The sequence below is a fragment of the Ochlerotatus camptorhynchus genome, unplaced genomic scaffold (assembly GCF_037179485.1).
Source record: "Ochlerotatus camptorhynchus isolate MF236.1 unplaced genomic scaffold, CSIRO-AGI_Acam_v1.1 ptg000371l, whole genome shotgun sequence".
NCBI classification, from domain to species: domain Eukaryota; kingdom Metazoa; phylum Arthropoda; class Insecta; order Diptera; family Culicidae; genus Ochlerotatus; species Ochlerotatus camptorhynchus.
This window is the reverse complement of record NW_027040859.1, coordinates 2,300,022-2,307,262: the sequence shown is the minus strand read 5'-3', so window position 1 is coordinate 2,307,262 and position 7,241 is coordinate 2,300,022. Positions and strand designations below refer to the sequence as shown.

At 37.3% G+C, this 7,241-nt stretch overlaps 1 pseudogene; it reads left to right on the top strand.

The window, feature by feature from the left end:
• The first annotated feature begins 6,140 nt into the window (after positions 1–6,140).
• Positions 6,141–6,944, top strand: LOC135710191 (uncharacterized; annotated as a pseudogene).
• Positions 6,945–7,241: the final 297 nt, after the last annotated feature.

The window sequence follows — 7,241 nt, the reverse complement described above, 5'->3', positions numbered from 1 at the left end:
ACACCATTCAAATTGATGAAAAATGAGGATCCCGAATACTTTCACCGTAAAAATATTCATATTCACAATATTAAAATAATGAAATAACTTACATTAATGTTAAAAATAGTCGACACTCCGGATTTATCGGTTTTCTAATTGAAAACTTCTCCAAATGTGGTTTAACAATGCTCAACAGCATATCAAATACTTGAGAATTCATGCGAACAGTCCGTTCGCATGAATTCTCAAGTATTTGATATGCTGTTGAGCATTGTTAAACCACATTTGGAGAAGTTTTCAATTAGAAAACCGATAAATCCGGAGTGTCGACTATTTTTAACATTAATGTAAGTTATTTCATTATTTTAATATTGTGAATATGAATATTTTTACGGTCGGTGCTAAAGTTCTGAAACAATTCCGGTGTGGTAGGTGCCCCGGATAGTACTTTTTTCAATTTAAAACCTTTCATTGAATCAGTGATCACATTGACCGTTCACAAACTAGAACAACAGGGAAGTTTTGCGGAGAACGTCCGGGAGCCCGATCTTTTTTAAAAATATCAAACTCGAAACCGAAATTGACGGGTTTGGAACGGGTTTCAGTTTTGAAAAACCAAAACCTGATCATCACTTATTCGAATTTCTGGGAAAATCTGCAGGGAAGCTCTGCGGGGAATTTAAGGGAAGTTCTGCAGGGAACTTCAGGGAACTTTTTCGCAGAACTTCAGGTAGGTTCTGTTGGCAAATTCAGGGAAGTTACACGAAGAACTTCTGAGAACCTAATCTTTTTCAAATTATCCGACCCGAAACCGAAATTCTGCAAACTTCTGAGAAGTTTCAGCAAACTTCAGAGAAGTTTTAGCAAACCTTAGAGAAGTTTCAGCATTACCTGTATCAGAGAAATTTCCTGGGGGGAGGGGGGGGGATGAAGTGGGTCGTGACATAAACATGTAGCTTGATGGCTATGAAACGGTTCTCCGGAAGATCCAGACCATCCGCAAAAGTGGACAATCCACGAAACTTATCTGAGAGCTCCGTGGTTTTTTGAAAACAATAGGAACTGTGATCGGAAGAATTTGGGGTCGTGACATAAATATAGACCCAGATTGGAAGATCCGGGACATCCGTAAGAATGGTCAATTCATTGAACTGATTCTAGAGAACCACGTTTTTTTTTAAAGATTAGGAACTGTGATGATAGAATGCATTTGGGGTCGTGATATAAAAATTTACCCTGATGGCCATGGGACCGTCTTCTGGAAGATCCGGAACATCCTGAAAGTGGACAATCCGCGAAACTGATTCTAGAGCTCCGCGGTTTTTTTTTTTTTTAATATTAGGAACTGTGATGATATATTGAATTTGGGGACATAAAAATGGACCCATATGGCCATCGGACCCGGATGGAAGACCTGGAACATCCGAAAAATGGTCAATCTATGAAACTGATCCTAGAGCTCCACGGTTTTTTCGAAAGCATTTGGAACTGTGATATAAGAAATAATTTGGAGTCATGACATAAACATGGACCTGGATCCTCTGGTAGTTCCTGAACATCCTTAAAAAAGGTCAATTCATGAAACTGATCCTAGAGCTCCACGTTTTTTTTTTCAAAAACATTACGAACTGTGATATAAGAACGAATCACAAGGGTCGTGACATAAAAATAAACCTGGATGACAATTGGACTGTCCTCCAGAAGATTCGGAACATCCGTAAAAGTGGTTTATCCATGAAACTGTAAAAAAACGCGTATTTTTCGCAAGCTCTTGGAACTGTGATGTAAGATAGAATTTAGGGGCGTGACATAAACATGGACCATGGATGGCTATGGGACTATCCTTCGAAAGATCCGAAACATCCGTAAATTTGTGATATGATACAGAATTTTAGGTCGTCACGTAAAAATGAATTCAGATGGTCATGGGACCATTAAGGTCCATGTTTATGTCAAACCCCAAATTCATTATTTTATCAAAGTTCCTAATATTTTTGAAAAAAAAAAACTGCAGAGCTCATGGATCAGTTTCATGGATTTACCACTTTTACAGTTGTTCCAGATCTTCCTGAAGACGGTCACATGGCCATCCAGGTTCATGTTTACGTCACAAACTTATTTGTTATTACTTCACAGTTCCAAGTGTTTAAAAATAAAACGCTGAGCTCTACACTAATAAAATAATGTTTTTATGTGTTCCATACATGAATTTTTGTAATGTGATCAACAAATGATCTCTATGTGTCGGACACATACTTGATATGTATACACATAAAAGCCATGTGTGACCACACATACTATTAATTTGACTCGTAAATTGCATGTGTACTTCTGAGTGGATTCTGTTTATGTGTGATAACATGAAAATCATGTGGAGTTTCTCATGGAAATTCGCCAATAAAAATGTGTGGAATTTTGTGAGTGTAGGATCAGTTTCATGGATTGACCATTTTTCGGAAGTTTCGAATCTTCAGGAGGATGGTCCCTTGGCATCCGGGTCCATGTTAATGTCACTACCCTAAATTCTGGCTTATATCTCAGTTCCAAGTGTTAAAAAAAAACCGTGGACGGTTCCATAGTCATCCGTGTCCATGTTTCTTTTTTATATTACAGTTCCACGTGTTTTCGAAAAAACTGCGCAGCTCTAGGATCAGTTTCATGGATGAACTACTTTTATGGATGTTCCGGAGAATCGTTCCGTTCCATATATAGGAACCATGAATGTATTCTCGCTAATTATGAACATTTTTGCCCATTAATCTAGATTATAGATCTTAAGCCACTTGCAAAACCCAACACACATTTAAAAAAAACGTGTACGACTCTTTTAGCTTTTAAAAAAAGTACTAGACCCTATTTTCAATTTTTTTACATTCAAAATAATCTACAGACCCTAGGAACTCTAGAGGTACTACAATTTTAGAAATTCATCAAGAAATGGCTAAGGTATGCCATTGCAAACCTGCCGTTATACGTTTTTCGGAGGCATCGTATTCGGAGTGTTAACACGGGTTTGGGTTGGGTTTCGGTTCTGAAAAACCAAAACCTGATCATCATTAATTCGGAATTCTGAGAAGTTCTGAGGCGAACTTAAGGAAACTTTTGCGGGGAACTTCAGGAAAGTTTTGCGAAGATCTTTGGGGAAGTTTTGAGGGGAACTTCAGGGAAGTTCTGCGAACTTCAAAGAGATTCTGCGAGCTTTAAAGCTGTTGTGCGAGCTTCAGAGCAATTCTGCAAACTTCAGAGCAGTTCTGTGAACTTCAGAGCAGTTCTGTTGCTTCCATTCACTAAAAAAATGTTTTTGGGGATTATGAAATCATTAGATGTTATAATGTTATGCTGTAAGATACAATAAAACGTTCCTTTGGTTTGTTTTTTCCGTCGATCTTGTTTTCCGTGCTGAGCACCAATGCTACCGACGTGCCAGGAAGGCAGCTCCCACACCTGGACCCTACCTATCGACCCATCAACTCATGAACCGGGGACCAACGGCTTTACTTCCCATCCGAAGGGAGCTCAATAAAACGTTGTAAAGCATGTGTTTAACTAATAAAACCTGTCAATTTCGCTATCAGAGTGTCACAATAAGCGATTTTACGATTTGTGACCGTTTACTCAGAGTGATTGTGATACTCTGAAAGCAAAATAGACATATTTTATGTGTCAAACATATACCGTGGACCCCCAGTAATATGACCGGTTTTAATCTGAACACTTTTTAATTTGAACCCCGCTTATCTGCACGGCGTGCAAACTAAAAATTGCCTAAACGTCATTTTGCACATGGAACGGAGTAAAGCGAAATGGAACATTTGAAAACGGAACGCAGAATCAAAACAAAACAGCAAAAAAGGCAACCAGAAACACGCTGATAGGGTTACTAGAAGTTCAAATTAAAAATGAACCCCGTTAAATGAATGAAGTGTCGTTCAGATTAGCGAAAAACATTTTTTTTAAAGCAAGTGAGTGGAAGGTTCTATGAACTTCAGAGCAGTTTTGTGAACTCCAGAGCAGGTCTGCGAACTACAGAGCAGGTCTGTAAATATTAGAGCAGGTGTGCAAAGCATGTCTGCGAATTTCAGTGTGAACCTCCTTGAAGGCCTAGAATTTTCCTGAAGCTTTCCAGAAACTTTGCATGATTTTCCTGAAATTCGTAGATTTTTCAGGAAGTTTACAGAATTATCCTGAAGTACGTAGAATATTTCAAATATTCACAAAACTTTTCTGACGTTTGTAGAATGTTCCTAAAGTTTGCAGACTTTCCCGAAGTTTTCAGATGTTTCCTGAAGTTCGCAGATTGTTTCAGGAGTTCCAAGAATTTTCGGGAAGTTCGTAGATGCCCTTGAAGTTCCCAGAATTTTCCTAAAATAAGCAGACTTTACTGAAATTTGCATAATTTGTATGATGTTCATAGAATTTTCCTGAACTTCGTAAAATTTTTTAAAGCTTCCTAAAAGTTTGCAGAACATTCCAGAAGTTCACAAAATTTTCTTAAAGATAGCAAAATTTTCCTTAAGTTGGGGTTTCGGATGCTCAACAATTTTTCTTAATTCAGCAAAACTTTCTAAAAAGGCACAGAATTATCCAGAAATTTGCTAATATCCTTGAAGTTCCCAAAATTCTTGAAGCTCACAAACCTTTCCGAAAGTTCGCAGAATTTTCTTGAAGTACGCAGACTTTCCTGAAAGCCGCAGAATATACCTAAAGCTTGTATATTTTTTCTGAAACTCGCTGAGTTTTTTGTAGTTTTGTAGTTTTGAAGTTTGTAGAAGTTCCTTAAGTTCGCAGAATTTTACTGAAGTTTGCAGACTTTTCTGAAGTTTGAAGATTTTTTGTAATGTTCACAAATTTTCCTGAAGACCGCAGAATTTTCCTGAAGGTCATAGAATTTTTCTGAAGCTCGCAAAACTTTCCAGAAGTTCACAGAAGTTTCCTGAAGCTGGCAGAAATTTCGTAATGTTCGCCGACCTCCCTGGAGTTCAAAGAATGTTCCTAAAGTTTTCAAAATCTTCGTGAAGTTCGCAGAATTTTATTAAAATTTGCAACATCCTGCAGAGTTTTGCTGAAGTTCGAAGAATTATGCTGAAGTTCACTGAATTCCCTGAAGTTTGCAAAACTTTGCAAAGTTTTCAGAATTTTCGCAGAATTTTCCTTAAGTTGGCTGATTTTTCAGATGCTCAATATTTTCCTCGATTTTTTTCCTTAATTCAGCAATACATTCTAGAAGTGCACAGAATTATCCTGAAATTCACAAACTTCCTTGAAGTTCCCAAAATTCATCAAGCCTGAAGTACACAAACTTCCCTGAAAGCCGCAAAATTTTCCTGAAGTTCGTAATTTTTTTCTTGTACGTAGTACGTAAAATTTTCTTGTAGTTTGCTTGATGTTATCCTGAAGTTCATAGACTTTGTGTAAATTTTGCAGATTTACTTTAATATCTTAAAGCTTTCCAGAAGAACGCAGAAATTTTCTCAAAGTCGCAAAATTTTCAGAAGTTCCAAGAATTTTTCTGAAGTTCTCAAAATCTCGATAAAGTACGTAGATTTTTTTGTAGTTTGCTCTAAGTTGTAGAGTTTGTTCGATTTCCGAAGATTTTTTTAAGCTCTCAAAACTTTCCAGAAGTACGCAGAAGTTTTCGCAAAGTCGAAAAATTTCCTGAAGTTTGCAGACATTTATGATGTTTGTGTTATGATGTTATAATTTCTTAAATTTGCAGAATTTTTCAAAAGTTCATAGATTTTTTTGAAGTTCGTATAATTTTTCTTCAAAGCATTGCAGAAGTTCTCAGATTTGGCCTGAGGTTGACAGATTTTGTCTGAAGTTTGTAGACCTAGGAAGCTCTTTAATTTTCCTGAAATGCTCAGAATCTTCCTGAAGTACGAAGAATTTTGCTGAAGTTCGCAGACTTTATTCCTATTAATTTGATTGACTTTGGTTTTGTTTATGTAATCGTTTAAATAAACGTATTTCATTCGTTACTTTTTCATTGATTCGACTTTATTATTATTTCTGTTTCAACCGTTTTCAGGTATTTAGGTCATGGAATGAGTCACTTTGCTCTGTCTCGTTTATTCCGGATGGGTGTTTCAACCGTACGGGAAATCACCCAGGAAGTCACGAGAGTGATATGGGAGGTAATGTCTGGTACATATTTACCAATGCTGAGTGAAGCCTCTTGGAAGGAATGCAGCGATGATTTTTTTGATCGCTGGAATTTTCCGAATTGCTGTGGCGCCGTCGACGGGAAGCATGTGGTTATTCAATGCCCACCGAACGCTGGTTCACTATTTTACAACTATAAAAAACAGCATTCAATCGTTTTGTTGGCAATTTGTGACGCCAATTACAACTACTTGGCAGTTGACATAGGTGCGTACGGTAGAAACTCTGATAGCAGTATATTTGCGTCAAGTGAGTTTGGAAAACTTTTGTTATCAGGCAGACTGGGATTTCCTCCGCCAACTAACTTGCCAAACAGCACCATAGAGCTGCCTTATTTCATTGTTGGAGATGCAGCTTTCCCTCTCAGATCAAACATCATGAGACCCTTCCCAGGAAGAAATCTACAGGAAATACAAGAAAATTTCAACCATAGACTTTCTGTTGCACGCCGCACGATAGAAAATACATTTGGCATCACCGTCGCTAGATGGAGGATTTTGAAGTCACCATTGTGTATGTTACCAGAGTCAGCGGAAAATATTGTTAAGGCAGTAGTGGTGTTGCACAATTTTCTGAAAAAACACGGTGAGCAACAGTACACTCCACCAGGATTCACGAATACGATCGACACTGTTGGAAACTTGGTCCAGGGCGAATAGCGCACGCTTACTGATCCTCTACAAAGTGTTCCAGCTGATTCTATTAGTCGAGGACATAATGCTTCTCGAAATGCATTTCAAATACGTAATATTCTAGCACAGTATGTGTTGGATAATCCTCGTTACGGACTCAATGGTTGATCAAATCAAGCTACACTAACTGAAAGGGACTTTTTCTTTTTTTTAATAATAACAATATTCAGTAACACTTTTTTGACAATTCTAAAATAAGTTGCCGTCTATACAATTTTTGCCAGTGGTCAATATTTGGCAGCAGTAAGTTGGAATTTATTAACCAATCATCTTCCCTTTCAGTTACCGAACGTTTTAGATTAGTGTATAAGTAATTTTGTAAGAGAAAGGAATTCTGTAAATTTCACCAGAAATAAAAATAATAACCGTCAATAAATTTAAAAATATGTATATACATTTAGCTTC